This window comes from Saimiri boliviensis, chromosome 10 (assembly GCF_048565385.1).
Source record: "Saimiri boliviensis isolate mSaiBol1 chromosome 10, mSaiBol1.pri, whole genome shotgun sequence".
NCBI classification, from domain to species: Eukaryota; Metazoa; Chordata; class Mammalia; order Primates; family Cebidae; genus Saimiri; species Saimiri boliviensis.
The window spans coordinates 47,246,753-47,266,612 of record NC_133458.1 but is presented as its reverse complement, the minus strand read 5'-3'; positions in this window follow the sequence as shown (position 1 = coordinate 47,266,612).

The window sequence follows — 19,860 nt, the reverse complement described above, 5'->3', positions numbered from 1 at the left end:
GAAGGGGAAATGTTGGATGGAGGAGGGAGAGCTAGTTTTAGGACTGACTTGTGTCCTGGAGTAGGTGTGGAATAGAGAAGTGACAGAGGAGATATATGAGGGAGGGGATAGAGTGGTGGGGAGATTAGGGTTCAGTTGGGCTTGATGAGGGGCAGCCTGAGGGGGAAGAGAAAGATCAGAAGGGTCTATTGACAGTGAAGGATCTGCCTTGGCAGCAGGAACAGGGGGTACAGGTGGAAGGCAAAGAAGGAAAATTTGAGAGGGATTATATTGGGAGTAGAGACGGGAAGTGAACAAAGTGTGAAAAATGCCTGGAGATAGGGTACTTCAGACCATTTACCCATTTTACGACAAAAGTTGTCTAAGTCCTTCAGGATAGAAAAATTGACGGTTTTCTGGCTATTTAGAGCCATTGTCCAATTTATGTTGTGTCCAAGTGGTATTCCAAAAGAAAGTAAGACGCTTAGGTTTTAGGTGATAACCAGAGAGGTTTGAGGTTTATTAGAACGCAGCCTAACGGAGAGGAGAGTGGAATGGAGGGTGGGAGGTTGCCCGTAGTTTAAGAGCAGTGGGGATAAAGAAAGTGAATGCACGACCCAGCAGCTTAGCAGGTGTCCTAGACAAAACCCTGGTCTAAATCTGGGGTGAACCAGTCAAATGGGGCATCCCCTGCATTGATCCATCACCCATGAGTGTGAGTGGGGGACCAGAGCAGACGTCTCCACAATGATCAGTCACTGAGGAAAGACTGTCTTCCAGGTTCTGTGACGTACATAGGAAATTTTCCAGTCATAAACCTCATGGAAAGTCCTGTCTTTCTTGTCTCCCTTGAAAGTGAGAAGGAAATAAAACTGACAGGAGAAGGAGGTGGACAGGTGGCAAAAAGGGCTAAAGAAGAGAGTTGAGGCATTGAGGCAAACCACTTACCTGACGCGAGGATGATGAGTGGATGCGTGGCCTGGTCTGATGAGACTAGGTCATAGGTAGGTCTCTTCATGGAGGGAACACAAGAACAGGGATGGGGGTTTCATCTCCTGTGGGAGATCCCCCATCCCAGGTTTCAGCACAAATGTTAAAATGCTCTTGCTAAATGAAGACACCCCCGCAAACAGGCTTTTTGTGAGCAACATGGCTGTTGATTAACCTGGGTGCAGGTGGGCTGAGGCAGAAAAGGGCATCAGCGAAGGGCGGTGGGATAGGAGTTGGTTTTATAGGTTTGGGGTGGACATTGGAAAGCTACAGTGTACGTGGTTTTTTGCAAGTTGGGAGGGAGTCCTAGGTTGTGAAGTAACAAGATTGACCAAGGTCAGTTAAAAAGTCAAATGGCCTTATCAATTAGGGCAGGAAGAAGGAACAATAGAGAATGTCTCAAAGTTAAGTAGATGCAGGGATTGATCATTTCTTCCTCTTTTCATGATCTTCCAGTTACTTTAGATTTTTCAGGAACTCATCTAGAGTGTCTGTGCAGATCATAAAGGTTAACATGGCATCCATGGCACCATCAATCAGCCTAAAAGACTTACAAAAGCTATTTATGACAAATCCATAGCCAGTATCATACTGAATGAGCAAAAGCTGGAAGAATTCCCTTTGAAAACTGGCACAAGACAAGAATGCCCTCTGTCACCACTCCTACTCAAAATAGCTGAAAGTTCTTGCCAGGGCAGTCAGGCAGGAGAAAGAAATAAAAGGTAATCAAACAGGAAAAGAGGAAGTCAAATTTGTCTCTGTTTGCAGAGAATATGACTGTATATTTAGAAAACCCATTGCCTCAGCCCCAAAACTCCTTAAGCTGATAAACAACTTCAGCAAAGTCTTAGGATACAAAATTATTGTGCAAAAATCACAAGCATGTCTATACACCAATAATAGACAAGCAGAGAGCCAAATCATGACTGAACTCCTATTGCTACAAAGAGAATAAAATACTTAGTAGTACAAGTCACAAGGGACATGAAGAACCTCTTCAAGAAGAAGCACAAACCACTGCTCAAGGAATTAAGTGAGGAAACAAATGGAAAAACCTTCCATGCTCATTGATAGGTAGAATCAATATCATGAAAATGCCCATGCTACCCCAAGTAATTTATATATTCAGTGCATTCCCCATCAAGCTATCATTAATTTACTTCACAGAACTACTCCACATTTCATTTTGGAACCAAAAAAGAGCCCATATAGCCAAGACAATGCTAAGCAAAAAGAACAAAGCTACCTTTGACTTCAAACTACAGGCATCAGACTACCTGACTTCAAACTACACCACAAGGCTATAGTAACCAAAACAGTATGGTACTGGTATGAAAACAGTTATCTAGATGAATGGAACAGAACAGAGGCCTCAGAAATAACAGCACACATCTACAACTATCTCATCTTTGACAAACCTGACAAAAACAAGCAATGGGGAAAGGATTTCCTATTTAATAGATGGTGCTTGGAAAACTGGCTAGTTATACACAGAAAACCAAAACTGGACCCCTTCTTTATACCTTATACAAAAATTAACTCAAGATCAATTAAAGACTTAAACCTAAAACTTAAAACAATGAAAACTATAGAAGAAAATCTAGATAATACTATTCAGGAAATAGGCATGGGCAAAGACTTCATGAATAAAACATCAAAAGCAATTGCAACAAAAGCCAAAATTGACAAATGGGATCGAATTAAAGTAAAGAGCTTCTGCTCAGCAAAAGAAGCTATCATCAGAGTGAACAGGCCACCTACAAAATGGAAGAAAATTTTTGCAATTTATTCATCTGACAAGGGGCTAATATCCAGCTACGAGGAACTTGAATGTAGAAGATAAAAACAACCCCATCAAAAAGTGGGTGAAGGATATGAACAGAAACTTCTCAAAAGAGAATATTTATGCAGACAACAAACAAGAGGAGCTCATCATCTCTGACCATTAGAGAAATGCAAATCAAAACCACGATGAGATACCATCTCATGTCAGTTAGAATGGTGATCATTAAAAAGTCAGGAAACAACAGATGCTGACAAGGATATGGAGAAATAGGAATATTTTATACCGTTGGTGTGCATGTAAATTAGTTCATCCATTGTGGAAGACAGTGTGATGATTCCTCAAGGATCTAAAACCAGAAATACCATTTGACCCAGTGATGCCATTACTGGGTATACACCAAAAGGATTATAAATCATTATACTATAAAGACACATGCACACATATGTTTACTGCAGCACTATTTGCAATAGCAAACATTTGGAACGAGCCCAGATGCCCATCAACAATAGACTGGATAAAGAAAATGTGGCACATATACACCATGGAATACCATGCAACCATAAAAAAGAATGAATTCATGGTCTTTGCAAGGAGTTGGATGAAGCTAGAAACTATCATTCTTAACAAACTAACTCAGGAACGGAAATTCAAACACAAAGTGTTCTCACATGTTCTTACTACATGTTCTCTCATCAGTGGCAGTTCTCTCAACAATGAGAACACATGGACACAGGGAGGGGAACATCACACACAGGGCATGTTGGAGGATGTAGGAAGGAGAGTATTAAGACACACACCTAATGTATGCAGAGCTTAAAACCTAGATGATGGGTTGATGGGTGCATACATCCACCATGGCACATGTCGGTCTATGTAATAAAACTGTCCGTTCAGTACATGCATCCCAGAACTTAAAAATATCAGTGATGAAGGTTTTGCAATGGGCTTGGCCTTTCTTCATGTCTTCTGTACTCTCCAAAAATTGTGACTAGACTGGAGGGTTTCCATGAGAGCAAGAGGAAGAGCAGCAGCAGCCAACATCTAGAAACATGACAGGAGAGGTAAGGAATTATCAAGTGAGAATGCAGAGAACTCACTTTGTAACACAGCCAGCCAGGACTAAACTCGATGAAAGCAGCTTCTTTAGGGATCAAGAAGGCAGATGTTCACCTGAGATTTCCAGTGTGGTACAAGGACTTTGACCAAAATTCAAGATTCTTGTCTTTATTAACACAAGAAGGTTTTCTTTCATAGAGAAAGACAAATAGAATATATTATGGAATAAGAGCTTAGGCTTTTCCATTATTATACATTCTAAATGGCTTTTCTCTCTGTGTTGCTCTGTGATGCTTGGCACAGTTATGTCTACTCTCCACTCAGCAGCTAGAACTGTCATTTCCCAGTAGGAGTCCAATCCTGCCACTCATCTGCTGAAAACTCAACAATGGTTTCCATCACTCTAAGTAAATCTCAAACTCCTATGTATTTTCAAAAACCTACACTAGCCTCTCTGAATTCTTCCCTTTCAATGACATCCTCTTAAATTCCTGTTGGAAGTTGAACAAATGAAGCATTCGCCTGCCTCCAGACCTGTGCGTCTGCTGCTCCCTCTGTTTTGACTGTTCTTCCTCCACAGAGCCATAGACTTCATCATTTCCCCTTTGTCATTGCTCAAATATCATGTTGCCATAAAGGACTTTCCTAACTACCATATATAAAATAGCACCTGCACTCTTCCAGCAAAGAGTGATGTCTCTTTCCTTTGCCCTGCTTTAGATTTCATAGATTTTATCACCATCTGACATATTATACATTTATTTCATTGTTTATTATCATTCTTTCTCCACTAGAATAAAGTTCTATGCAGACAGGAACTTATTTAAACATTTAGTGTATAAAATGTCCCACATGTAAAAGATGCTCACTGGCAATTAGTATTAAAAATGGAAGGAAATAAGTAAGAAAAGAGAAAAAGAACAATGAAAAGAATGAAGAAACTATGAACTGCAAACAGGCAGGGACAGATAAAAGTTTGCTCCTCTAAATAAAATCATTCTGATTTTATTGTTCACTGAAATAACAATCTCTTTTTCTTTTAAAATTGTCAGTATTATGAAGTAATCAGTGATATTCTACACAATAAAGAATATGTGAATTCTGTATTAAGAGGAACTGTGGCTGGATGCGTTGAAAATGCTCATTTAGTAATCATCAGTGAGCTACTTCCTTAAACTCTGAGAGCCGTTACAGGGCAGAAACTTAATTCTTCTTGATCCTACTTGAGAATGATGAAGTTTGTCCTCAAGATTTTGATACAACAAGAACACTAAAGCATTTGTAGTGAATTATTTTTAATTTATAATTTCCCTTTATTTGTTTAGAATCTTTACCAGCAGATACAAAGTTTACAAATACTTGTTTAAATGTGTCTGATATCAAGCAGATTTTGAATAAGATCAAAGCAGGCAGGCATGACTTAATGGCCATGTGTAGTCAGCAGAGCTCACCAATGTCGTGTGAGACAAATACCATATTTCTCAGTATATTAGTCCAGGAAGCACCCTTTCATGAATTTGATATGTAACTTTCACTGTGCCAATCAGGTCAAAAATGTCCACTTCCTATCTCTTATAAAGTAGAAATACTTTAATTTTTTGACAATATAGGATGTAAACCTACATCTGAGACTTAAAAACTGTGTAACATTTTGCTCTGTTTGTATCAATCCTGAAGTGAAATACCAAAATCATAACTTTTGTCAGATTACACCCTGTTTTTTAAACAATATACATCAGAATTACTCTAGTTAAGAATATTTGAAATCTACAAGAAAACAAGAATGACAGTAAAAAGAAAACAGGGTCATAGTGGGCAAAGATCAGTCAGACTATTGGACAAGATGTTTTTGAAAAAGACAAGAAGTTTCTAGGAGAAATCTAAAAATCAAATCCAACATTCTTAAGACATAAACTCAGTTTAATATCATGAATATTAGCTTTGATTCTTTAAGGCAATCTCTTTATATATTCCTATTTTGAAATGAGGGTATCAGACACAGTTATTGTACAGCTACTTGCTCTTCATTATAAACTTTAGATTGTTTCAGCCTGCATTCTTTCAGTAAGCATTTACTGCTTATTACATCCTGCATAAGCATGAAGTTTCACGGGAAATCTCTCCTATGTAGTAAATTGATTATGCATTCCATTATTGTGATTCACATGCCTAAACTTGGGATTTGTGCATGTGATAGTGTGATCATCAAATAAGAAAGTAAGACATTTCTGTTCCTTTGCTTATTATGAAAGTTCCTAGGGAGAAATCATATAGCCAGCTTAGTCATTCCTGTTTGTCTGTGTGTAAAAGGGAGGGCAGATTACGGATGACTGTGACTGTATTTAGGTCCTCTCACGTTTAGCCAACTGTGAAAGGAGCAGGTACAGAGCTGAAAGGCAGGCAGAAAGAAGTTCGATTTCCTTAGCCTTCCAGGAGGGTTTGGAATCTGCTAAAATTCATTTAGTTTGATGTGATTGTAATTCAAATCACTCTGCAAAACTCTTCACATTTTAATGATGATGGAACACTAAAAGTATTATTATTTATAAAAGACATTATAATCACCTCATGCTAAAGGGCTGCTTGGTTGACCACCGGAAGTCACACTTCAATGTTTTGAACTCATTTAATGAATAGCATATAATGGGACAAATATTTTAAAATATTATTTCTCAGTAAAATTTAATATGGAGTTAGCTATAAATCATTAACTGTGACATGACTATAGCTTTTATTTTTATAGAGTTATTAAATTTAAATTAAAAGGAGACGGTCTGTGGATACACAGGAATAAATAGGTATTAACATGTAGTGAGGTTATTGAGAAAGATTGAAGAACAAATTACTTTTTAAATGAACTATTATGCTGTAGTTTCTACTATATGGCCCTGCAAATTGCTACAAGAAGACAGTAAACAATAATTCACTATAGATCTCTTTCTACAAGTGTGTGTGTGTGTGTGTGTGTGTGTGTGCATGCACACGTGAACATGTGTGGGTACCTGTGTGTATATGATGTGGTTGGATAAATTGTAGGCTGTATAATATTGGGAATTCATGGCTAAGCTATAACTTCATTTACGCAACCATAAAATGAATTCTCTGTAAAGACAAATATGTTGAAAGACTAAACATTTGCTAGATTCAAAAAAATCAAAAGATAGCAAGTATTGATGTGAATAATATAAAGACGGAAATTAGTACAGCTGTTACGGAAAACAATATAGCACCTCCTCCAGAAATTAGAAAGAGGACTCCCATATGATCCGGCAATCCCATTTCTGGTTATACATACAGACAATATGAAGTCAGTCTGCAGAAGAGAAATCTGCACTCCCGTGTTCATTGTAGCATTATTCATAATAACCAATACATGAACTTAACCCATGCCCATGGAAGGATGAATGTATAAAGAAAATGTGTTGTACAGTAATCTCTGAAGATTATTGTACAATGTAGCAACTGTGGTTTATAATGATGCATTGTATACTTGCATATTGCTAAGAGAGTAGATCTTAATGTTCTCACCACCAATAATGTAAGGTAATGAATAGGTTATTTAGCCTGATTAAATTATTTTACAATGCATGATTGTATCAAAACATTACATTGTACACAGTAAAGATAGACAATTTTTATTTGTCAATCACATATCACTAGAACTGGGGAAGATTTTTTAGATTTGTTGATTATTAGACATAAGAAATCTAATGACTGCAAATTAGAGTAGAAAAGGCATTATTTTCTGGTATTTCTAGAAATTATCTAAATGCAAATCCACAGAAATTTCCTTCGAATGTGATGAGAAAAAAACTACTGAAAGCAAAAGTGAGACTTTAAACATGTTTATCTTTCAGAGGGCTTATATTTTCTTTGAACTTGGAGGGGAAAAAGATCACTCTCTTCCTCAGACTGTACCACAAAAGACAGCAGAAGGTCTGGCTATGAGAGTCATCCCTAATGTCATAGCACAAAGATGCTAGACCAAGAATATCATGCCAGGTACCAACTTCGGTTCTGTTTGACTGCAGAACAACACAAAATCCTTTTCGAAAAGAACAGGTTACTTAAATGATCACTACTTCAAGTAAAGGAGTTTGGATTGATGTTTGCAACTGGCAGAAGAGGGGAGTCCCCTCCTCCATGGTGCAGGGGCTGTGCAATGAGGGATATCTACACACAGGAGATAATTTAGATAGAGAAAAAAATGTTTCAATTCCCACCTTACTTCGTCTCAAATGACATCCAGACAAAGAACTTCCCACAGGAATTCAAACATATGTTTTACTAACGTACCAGAAAGGTAGAAGCACCAGGGTTTGAGCAATGATTTCCTTCTGTTAATCTGAGTCAAAGATGATAATGATCTACTCAAGTTACTTACAGACAGCAAATATATGTGAGAAATTGCAGAGATAGCAGTAACAGGAATCTGATCATGGTACACAAAATAGAAGATTATCTTTTCTTACATAAAATAAGTTTAGATGTAGTCAGTCCATCATAAGCCTGGGGACTCTACCGTAGTTTCAGGAAGTTATCCTGCTTCCATTTCCAAAGTTGTTCGGTGGTCCAATATAGTTTCTGATGCTTCAGCCATTTTGTCTACATTATATACAGAAAAGATGGAGATGGAAGGAGAAAAGATGATCGCTTAGCAAGTCATTTTCCTTCAGGCAGCCTTCTGAGAAGTCATATGAGTATCCCCACTTACATATCTTTAGTATGTAAGAACTTAATAATATGGTCGTACTTAGTGAGAGGCTAAGAAATTGATCTTGGCTGGGAACCTGTTGTCCTGAATAAAAATTAGGATCTTTTTTCAAGAAAAGGCATGCAGATACCTGGTAGTAAAATAAGGCTCTACTAAAGAGTAAGATGAGAACAAGATATATAGTGTGTGTAGAGGTTGGGGCAGCCAAAAAGAGTGTTGAGAGGTCCAAGAGGGCCAAAAGGTTCCTATTCTTTCATGTCAAGAAGCAAGACTTCTCTATGAGAAAGATAAACCATCAATAAATATGGATGCGATGACATATTATTAGTCATTGGAAGTTAAAATAGATTTCCTCTCTAGACTTGATGATTTTACATTCTTCCTCCCTAAGAAAAATCTAATGTCCGCATGGTTAAGAACTGAAGACTTTTGGAAGACCTCTTAGAAAAAAGAAAACAATTTTTTTAAGTTAGGTACAGAGACACAAACATAATTCATTGCTTCACTTTGATGAAGCAGTGGTCAGTGGTTGACCACATAAAATCTATTTAGCCATTAGGATGATGGTTATCTTCACATGGTAAAGAGCAGTGCTTTAAAGATATGACTCCTGTCATCTGAGGAACTTAATACTGGATTAATAATGCTGATTCCTAAGCTCCACTTGTATAGATTCTGAAACAATTCAGCTGTGATGTGATCCAGGACTGTTAGCAAAACCTGACAGTTTAGAGAGTTTTCAGATCTTGGTTATGAGATTTTTGTGAGGAGAAGAGTGAAGTGGATAGGTCAGTGTTGAAGACTAGGTATATGAGAAGAGTGAAAAGGGACACTGGAAAATGTATTACCATAGAGATAATTTGTGTTACTTAAAGGAGCAAAAACCCAATAATGGTCTATGCCAGTTTCAAACCACGTAACTTACAAACTATCTGTTACACTTTTTACTACTATTTTGCTTTTGTCCAACTTCCTTCCTGCATTCAAAGGTTTGTTTATTGTTTTGTTTTAGTTGTATAAGTTTCCAAGTATTTTATAATAATGATGTGGTAAAATATAAAATTTACCCCCCAAAAAAAGTATTTTGGACTACGTAATTTTCTTCTCCTGTATACTATATTTTATTTTCCTTGGTACATACAATCACAGTGAATAGCTTTTGAATTAAATCTTATAATTTCACATCTAGTCTATCTTATTTGTTTATTATTTTGCTTAACAACCCACCCCCAACCATATAAACATATCCTTGGTGGAATGTATGTCACACGAAAAGAGAAATTTACATTCATGTAATGCTTTTCTCTTACATATTACAGTATTTTATCATTTTGTAAAACAGGGTGAAAAAGCATATCTTAAATATGGCTGAATTTTATTTTTTCAGTAAGTAATACTCTTTAGCTATTCTTCATGATGGCCTTATAGGGTTATCTGATATTTACATTAGCTATTATTCTCCAACAGATAATATTTCAAAGTAAAGGATAGATATTTAAGTGAAAATTGTCTTTCATTATCAAAAGCATAGCAGTCATACCATTGTTTTGCCAGAATAACTGTTGCTATCTTTTATTTCATTGTCTTGATTATCAAGTAAACAGAAACTGAAGTTTTTTCTTTTTTCTTTTTCTTTTTCTTTCTTTCTTTCTTTTTTTTTTTTTTTTTTTTTTTTTTTTTTTTCTGAGATGGAGTCTTGCTCTGTCATCCAGACTGGAGTGCAGTGATGTGACCTCGATGCAACCTCCGCCTCCCTGGTTCAAGTGATTCTCCTGCCTCAGCCTCCCGAGTAGCTGGGATTACAGTCGTGAGCCACCACACCCTACTAATTTTAGTAGAGACACAGTTTCACTGTGTTAGCCAGGATCTTGACCTGGTGATCTGCCAGCCTCAGCCTCCCAGAGTGCTGGAATTACAGGCATGAGCTACTGCACCAGGCCAAAACTGAACTTTCTTGTCTATTTGTACTTAAAATAATTCCAAAAGCTTATGGGATTGAAAGTCGAGCTGTTTTTCTGTGAGTCTAACAATACACATTTTTACTAGGTATAGAATAAATAAACTCCAAATATAAGAATCCTAAAATATAGTAAACAATAAAAATGAACTGTCATTTTGGGATGCAGTCGCTCATGCTTGTAATCCCAGCACTTTGAGAGGCCAAGGCGAGTGGATCACCTCAGTGAGGTCTGGAGTTCGAGGCCAGCCTGACCAACATGCAGAAACCCCGTCTCTAGTAAAAATACAAAACAATTAGCTGGGTGTCATCCCACATGCCTGTAATCCTAGCTACTTGGGAGGCTGAGGCTGAGGCCGAGGCTGGAGAATCACTTGAACCTGGAAGGTGGAGGTTGCAATAAGCCAAGATCATGCCACTGAACTCTTGTTAAAGGTTCCTATTAATATGAAAATAAAAGCTGAGTTAGTTGTAGATTATTAGTATGGGTTATTTTTGAACCAACTCTATACTTAATTGATGAAGATATATGTAATAATAAGATAATGTATATAAAATTAGTTGTCTCTGCTTATTAACATTTAATCACTCTAGAAATAAATTCAAAAGAAAACAATTTGCTTTCCCTTTCAAAAATACTGTTTTTTTACCTCTCAAAATGACTGCTATCCTCTGCTGACTGTTGTGGTTATATCTTTAAGCTTCTTAGAAGTATCCTGAGAATTTGGTTAAGTGTCAAGAATGCATTTGTTGTTGCTCTCTTTCTTTCTTTCTTTCTTTTTTTGAAATCTAAGTCATGATAGTTTTCAGAAAAAGAAATTCATTTCCATGAGATTCTGTTGTCAACCTTAGAATCATCCCCTTTATCAACTGATAAATGTTTAATTTCAGGTTCTGTTGGAACAGAAAGCGGAATAAAAGCAATTGTCAGAGAAAACATTAGCACTGAGGGAGAAATTTAGATTTTGTAGCTGCTCAAGTAATGCAGATGTCCGTAAACTGCACATTCCATTACTGATGGCCAATCCTTGGCTGAAAAGACCTCCTGTAATCCACACAACTGGTAAATACAGGAGGTGTTTTCAATTTCATTTGGGCTGAAGCAACACAAATGTCCTTCAACCAAACTAGTGAATAAACAAACAAATTTTGATACATTCATAAAATAAAATTCTTCACATATGTAATAATATATAGGTATATATGATTTAACAATGTTATGTATTTATAGAATATATATAGCTCTAACATATTTTATTGTATACACATATATTTTAATATAAATACTAAAGGCTACATAAAGTGTGATTCTATTTATACTGTTACGACATCCTGGAGATAGAGCACATATCAGCCAGAGATTATCAGAGGCTAGGGCTGGAGGAAGAGGTAGATTTAAAAGGGTCATGAGGAAATGACTGAACTGCTCTACACCTTGATTATGGAGTTTGTTTTCATGAAAAGAGTGAGTTTTGGAGTGTACAAATTGTACCTTTTAAAAAAAGTGCTAAAGTAGAAAAAAGAAAAGAAACATAGACCTCACATAGTTAACATGTAAGTAATGACGTGGTTTGCAAAGCATGTAACATAATAGTATGTGGAATGTATAAGTAACTGCAAATCAATAAGATTCACAGGAAAGAACCATCCAATTAGAAATTGTGTCGATAAACAAGAACAGAAAATCAAACACCGCATGTTCTCACTCATAGGCGGGTGTTGAACAATGAGAACACATGGACACAGGGAGGGAAGCACTACACACTGGGGTCTGTTGGGGGGAAATGGGGGAGGGACTGGCGGGTGGGGAGGTGGGAAGAGATAGCATGGGGAAAAATGACAGATACAGGCGAGGGGACGGAAGGCAGAAAACCACACTGCCATGTGTGTACCTATGCAACAATCTTGCATGTCCTTCACATGTACCCCAAAACCTAAAATGCAATAAAAAAAATTGTGTCGACAATGTCAATAGAAAATTCACAAAAATGAGAATCTTAATGGCAAAGAAATGAAAATAAGCACAACATCATTTCTGGATATTACAAAATACTGTAATAATGGGCTTATTTTTCTAGAATGGCAAAAAATTAAAGACGTATAATCATACATGTTAGAGTCTGGAGGAAAAGATACTATAGGAAAATACATTTGTACACAGAGGAATGTTTCAAAATCGACACATTCCTTTGGGCAGATATCTATCAGTGTCCTGTAAAGCTGGAAATAAGCATATCCAATTACTCAGAAGTTCTAAGTGTTTATTCTAGATAAATTTTCGCACTTATATAAAGGACGTGTGTATACAAAATATTCATCAAAGAATTACTTATAACAAAAAAAATGGAAGCTATAACAGGAAAAAAAATGGAAGCATCAAATGTGGTGCTTTTTAAAAAATGACTGATTCTGGTAACCTTAGCATTGAATGAATTTCTTCATCTGTCATAAGACACTTGTACTTTGTCTCATGAAGTTATCTGGAATATTTAGTCAGTACTTGGTATAATATAGGATTATTGAATGCAATCAGTATAAGCCAGATCAAATAGGAATTATTTTACATGATCAAGAGTGAGAATAACTCTTATTTTTTCATTTGACTTTATGGGACTATTTTTGTCACCTGCCTTAAAACCTTTATTGGTGTCTTTCATAGAGTACGTAGCATTTTTCTTGATTTCCCAACTATGGTTTCTTTATTGTAGGTGTCATTAGGGAACATCTCTGCTTTGATTCCCAGCACTAGCTTGCTAAGGGAAACTCAATATTTGTTTTGAACTGAATTGAAACATTTTACAATTTCATTGTTATTTTAAATGTGTAAATTCAACTTAAATCTTGAATTACTACTATATAATTATTCTTTTTATATGCTGTCATCTGGGAGAAGATTGTTCCCTGTAATATACTGTATAATTTTCCTCAGTTACTGTAGCTGTTACTTTTGTGTCAGTTTTATTTTATATGGAGTGTAAAAATCAGATTTCTTCTATACTCACCAATATAATCTTCAAATTTCAAATAACCTTAGTGCTCTAGAGCTCATAGTTGGTGATCAGAATGAAGTCATTATGTGGCCCATGAAGAGGTTAATAGAATGATTGCAACATTCACCATTATTTGCTTGTTGACATAGGGTAATTCTCACAACTTAGGTCAACAGCACTTTTGGTTCTGTGCTACTCATCTTACCAGATATTAGACTATGTAGCCTATAATCTATAAAAATATTTATTCCCTGTATTTTTTAGTTTATGTATTTTTTCTAATGACTATATATAATTTAGGAGATACAGAAAAAATAAAAATCAATTTCTTCAACACTTAAATCTCAATAAAAACATTTTCAGATTTTCAGACTATTGAAACAAGAGAATACATTTTCAGACTTAAGAATTCTAATTTTCATTTCATTTTGTGTATTTATATACATACATACATATATATTTAATTTCTAGAGACAGTGTCTTACTCTGGAGTGCAGTGGTACAATCACAGCTCACTGCAGCTTTGACTTCCTGGGTTTAAGTGATCCTCCCACGTCAGCCTCCTGAGTAGCTGAGGTCACAGGCATGCATCACTAAACCTGGTCAACTTTTTTGTGTGCAATTTCATAGAGACAAAATCTTGCCAAGTTTCTCAGGCTGGTTTAAAATTCCTTGATTCAGCTATCTGCCTAGCTCAGCCTCCCAAATGTGTATACTCATCTTGAGAACTTTAAACTTCCAATACCTTTTTGATTGAATTTGACCAATTTTACTCCTTCCTGGTTATTTTCAACTTTAACATTATTATAGAAGATATAAGAAAGTGTAAAGAAAAAAATTAATGAGTAAACTGGAGAGTATGCCTGTAAACACTGACTATATAAATTACTGTCAAAACAGATATTTTTTGAAAATGAAGAGTGGTGTTTACCAGGCAAGGAACAAGGACATCTAACAGAAAAACCTGGGGAAACTGAGACAAGTTTCATACTAATAATAAGTAATTACTCTAACCACACATGGACCCAGTAAATGTATTGCAGCATACACTAGCTAAAATGCCCCTCATTGTATTGTGTATATTTTTATATTTTCTTTAGAATATTTTTCCTTTCTTCCATTGTTACATCTACTGCATGTCAGGACAGGAGCTAGGTGCTGTAGTGCAATACTAAAGGAAATAGATGACATGTTCTGTCTTGGGATATCTAGTCTCAAGCTTTCCAATTTTATAGTGGTATCAACACTTTTTAATATTTTAAATATTTTACCATGAATCACGTATAACCCGTAACCAAGTCATCCTATTTAGGTAGCATTGTAAAGTGAAATCAGTAAGAGAAGAACATAATTTAAAGGAAAATCTATGCTCCCAAATTTCTGATGCTTTTCAAACTAATTCCTTTTAGGGATCATTTTCAGGGAAGAAGTGGTGAAGTGTAGAAAAATCAATCAATCAGTCAATCAGTCTGTCTATCAATGAATGAATGAATGAATAAAGTTGTCACTCCATGGGAATACCTATTAAAGACACATCATTTATCATAGCAAGTGATTGAAGTAAAGAAAAAAATACATCCAAATAGTGACAGGAACTTAAGGGACAGAAAGTAAAAAACAGTAACATTTTAAGATTCCTTAAAATCAGTTTTAAATGATTTATAGACTATCTCCTTTTCCGCCCCAAAATAACTTTGTATGATATTATACATAGCTTCTGATACTCTAAATCACCAAGAATAATAGTTTCTAGATTTATATTCACCAGTGGTAATAAATATATAGTTTCAAATAGTCCTTCTGTGTTTCATAGGAAATATTGGTGTCCCCTCAATAATAGAAGTTTAAATTTTCTTTTTTATTTCAATAGCTTTAGGGGTACAAATGGTATTTGGTTACATGGATGAATTGTACAGTGACGAAGTCTGGGATTTTAGTGCACCCATCAACTGAGTAGTGTACATTCTGCTCAACAGGTAGATTTTTATCCCTCATCCTCCTCCCACCCTCCCTGCTTCTGAGTATCCAGTGTTCATTTTTCTACTGTGTATGCCTTTGCATGTCATAGTTTAGTTCTCATTTTAAGTGCAAACACAGTATTTGGTTTTCCATTTCTGAATTATTTAGAATAATGTCCTCCACTTCGATTCAGGTTGTGGCAAGACATTATTGTGTTATTTTTTTATGGCTGAGTAGTACTCTAGTGTGTGTGTACCATTTTTTCTTTATCCACTTATGGGTTGATAGGGACTTAGGTTGATTCCATATCTTTGCAATTGTGAATTTTGCTACAGGAAACATATGTGCAGGTGTCTTTTTCATATACTGACTTATTTTTCTTAGGGTAGATACCCAGTAGGAGAATTGCTAGACTAAATGACAGATCTACATTGCAAAATCTCCATACTATTTCCCAAAGAGGTTGTACTAATTTACATTCCATATCCACACCAACATTTGTTTCTGTTTTTGACTTTTTTCTTCTTCCTTTTCTTTAATGGCCATTCTTGCTGGGGTAAGAGTGTATGGTGGTATCTCACTATGGTTTTAATTTGCATTTCCCTGATAATTAGTGTATATATGTGTGTGTGTGCGCGCGCGCGTGTGTGTGTGTGTGTGTGTGTATATATATATATATATATATATATATATATATTTTTTTTTTTTTTTTTTTTTTTTTTTGAGATGGAGTTTCGCTCTTGTTACCCAGGCTGGCTGGAGTGCAGTGGCACGATCTCGGCTCATCACAACCTCCCCTCCTGGGTTCAGGCAATTCTCCTGCCTCACCCTGCTGAGTAGCTGGGGTTACAGGCACATGCCACCATGCCCAGCTAATTTTTTGTATTTTCTTTTTTTTAGTAGAAGTGGAGTTTCACCATGTTGACCAGGATGGTCTTGATCTCTTGACCTCATGATCCACCCGCCTCGGCCTCCCAAAGTGCTGGGATTACAGGCATGAGCCACCATGCCTGGCCCATTAGTGATATTAAACATTTTTCAAATGTTTGTTGGACATTTGTCTATCTTCTCTTGAGAGATGTCTATTTACGTTATTTTCCCACTTTTCAATGGTATTATTTGATGTTTTGCTTGCTAATTTGAGTTCCTCATGGATTATGAATATTAGTCCTTTGTTGGATGCATAATTTGCAAATATTTTCTCTCATTCTTTATCTGTTTACTCTGATCATTTATTTTGCTCTGCAGAAGGTTTTTAGTTTAATTAGGTCCCATTTATTTATGTATTTCTGTTGTTGCATTTGGTTTTAGGGTCTTGGTCATAAATTGTTTGCCTAGGCCAATGTCCAGAAGAGTTTTTCTTCAGTTTTCTTCAATTTTTTTGTTTTCAAATATTAGATGGAAGCCTTTAATTCAGCTTGAGTTAATTTTTTTATATTGTGAGGGATAAGGATCTAGTTTCATTCTTCAACATGTGGCTATTCAAAGTGTTCTTTCTCCAATTTATGGTTTTGTATGTTTTGTCAAAGATCAGTTTGTTGTAACTATTTGGCTTTATTTCTTGGTTCTATTCTATTCCACTGGTTTATGTATCTATGTTTATACTAATACCATGCCATTTTGGTTACTATAGCCTTGTGGTATAGTTTGAAGTCAGCTAATGTGATGCTTCTAGATTTGTTTGTTTTTGTTTAGGAGTGTTTTGTTTATATGGGCTCTTTTTTTGGTTCCATGTGAATTTTAGGATTTTTTTCCCTAATTCTGTGAAAAATGTTGGTATATTGATGGGAGTTGCATTAAATCAGTAGACTGCTTGAAGGAGACATAAAGTCATTCTCAGTCAAGCAAATGCTGGGGGAATTTGACACTACTACACTAGCCCTACTAGACATGCTAAAAGGAATTCTAAATCTTGAAACAGGAAATCTATACGTATTATAACAGACATTCTTGAAAGCATAAAATTTGCTGGGCTTACAAAAAATAATATAAGGAAGGAAACAAAACCACTAGGTAACGATAAATATTATGACCAAAGCAGTACCTCACATCTCAATATTAACATTGGATATAAGTAGTCTTAATGCCCCACTTAAACTATATACAATGGCAAAATGCATAAAAAATAAAAAACAAAATATCTACTCTCTTCAACAATACAAGTTTCTTGACAAAGAAACTTTCCCAAGTGTGTACCTAAGCAGAAAAGATAAATAATATGTTTTTAAATTAATTTTTTATTTGTTAACTTTTTATTTATTTTCATTTTTATTTTAAGTTGAGGAGTACCTGTGCTGATGTATTCTACAGGTAAACTTGTGTCATGGAGGTTTGTTGTACAGATTATTTTGTCACCCAGGTATTAAGTCTAGTACCTATTTGTTACTTTTCCTGATCATCTTCCTCCTCCCAATCTTCTCTCTCAAGTAGGCCCAAGTGTCTGTCGTTTCTTTCTATGTGTCCATGTATTCTCATCATTTATCTTCCACTTGTAAATGAGAACATAAGGTATTTGGTTTCCTGTTCCTGCATTAGTTCCTGAAGGATGACTCATAACTCTATCCATGTTCCTGTAAAGGATATGATCTCATTCTTTTTTTGTGCCTGCATAGCATTCCATGGCATATATGTATCACATTTTCTTCATCCGGTCTACCATTGAAGGGCATTTTGGTTGATTCCATGTCTTGGCTATTGTGCATAGTGCTGCTTTGAGCATACATGTGCACATGTACTTATAACAGAATTATTTATATTCCTTTGGGCATATATCCAGTAATGGGATTGCTGGGTCAAACAGTAGTTCTTCTTTTATCACTTTGAGAAGTTGCCACACCGCTTTCTACAGTGGTCGAACTCATTTACACTCCCACCAACAGTGTATAGCATTCATTTTTCTCTTCAATCTTGCCAACACCTGTTACTTTTTTTAAATAATATCCGTTCTGACTGGTATGAGATGGCATGTCGTTATTGTTTTGATTTGCAGTCCTCTAATAATCAGTGATGTTGAGCTTTTTCTCACATGCTTGGTGGCAGCATGCATGTCTTTTGAAAAGTGTCTATTTTTGTTCTTTTCCCAGATTATTGGGGTTCCTTGGCTTTTAATTATAAATTTGTTTAAGTTTCTTATTGATGATGGATACTACACCTTTGTCAGATGCATACTTGGCAAAAATTTTCTCCAGTTCCATTAGTTGTTTACTCAGTTGCTAGTTTTCTTTGTTGTGCATAAACTGTTTAGTTTATTTAGACCCCATTTGTCAATTTTTGCTTTTGTTGCAATTCCCTTGGTGCTTTCATCATGAAATCTTTGCCTGTGCCTATGTCCTGAATGGTATTCCCTAGGTTGTCTTCCAGGGTTGTTTACACACACACACACACACACACACACACACACACACACACAAACACACACACACACACAGAGTTTTGGGTTTTATATTTAAGTCTTTAATCCAACTTGAGTTGATTTTTAATGTGCGGTGAGTAGAGGTTCCATTTTAATCTTCTGCATATGACTAGCTAGTTATTCCAAGCACCATTTATTGATAAGGGAGTCCTTTCCCCATTGCTTGCTTTTGTCAGCTTTGTCCAAGATTGGATAGTTTAGGCGTGTGGCCTTATTTCTGGGCCCTCTGTTCTGTTCCATTTGTCTGGAGTCTGTTTCTGTACCACTACCATGTTGTTCTGGTCACTGTAGCCCTGTAGTATAGCTTGAAGTGTGGTAGTGTGTTGCCTGCAGCTTTTCAGAAAAGGGTTTCAATAAAATTAAACATCCCTTTATGCTAACAACTAATTAATACATTAGGTATTAAAGGAACATACTTCAAAATAAGGAGAGCCATCTGTGACAAATGCTTAGACAGCATCATACTCAGTGGACAAAAGCTGGAAGCGTTCTCCCTGCAAACCAGCACATGAAAAGGTTGCTCTCTGTCTCACCACTCCTATTCAAGGTACTATTGGAAGTCCTGAACAGGAAAATTGGGCAAGAAAAAGAAATAAAATGCACTGAAATAGAAAAGGAGGATGTCGAACTGTCACTGTTTGCAGACAACATGATCTGGAAAACCCCATAGTCTCGGCTTGAGAGCTCTTTCAGCTGATACCCAACTTTAGCAAAGTCTCAGAATATAAATTCTATGTGCTGAAATCACTAGTATTCCTATGCACTAACAGCAGTGAAGCAGAGAACCAGACCAAAAGCTCAAGTCCACTCCCAGTTGTAACAAAAAGAATAAAATTCCTAGGAATTCAACGAATTCAGGAGATGAAAGATCTCTACAAGGAGAACTACAAACCACTGCTCAAGGAAATAAGATGACACAAACACATAGAAAAACATTCCATGCTTATGCATATCAATAACATTAAATGGCCATACTAACCAAAGCAACTTATAAATTCAATGCTGTTTCTATCCAAC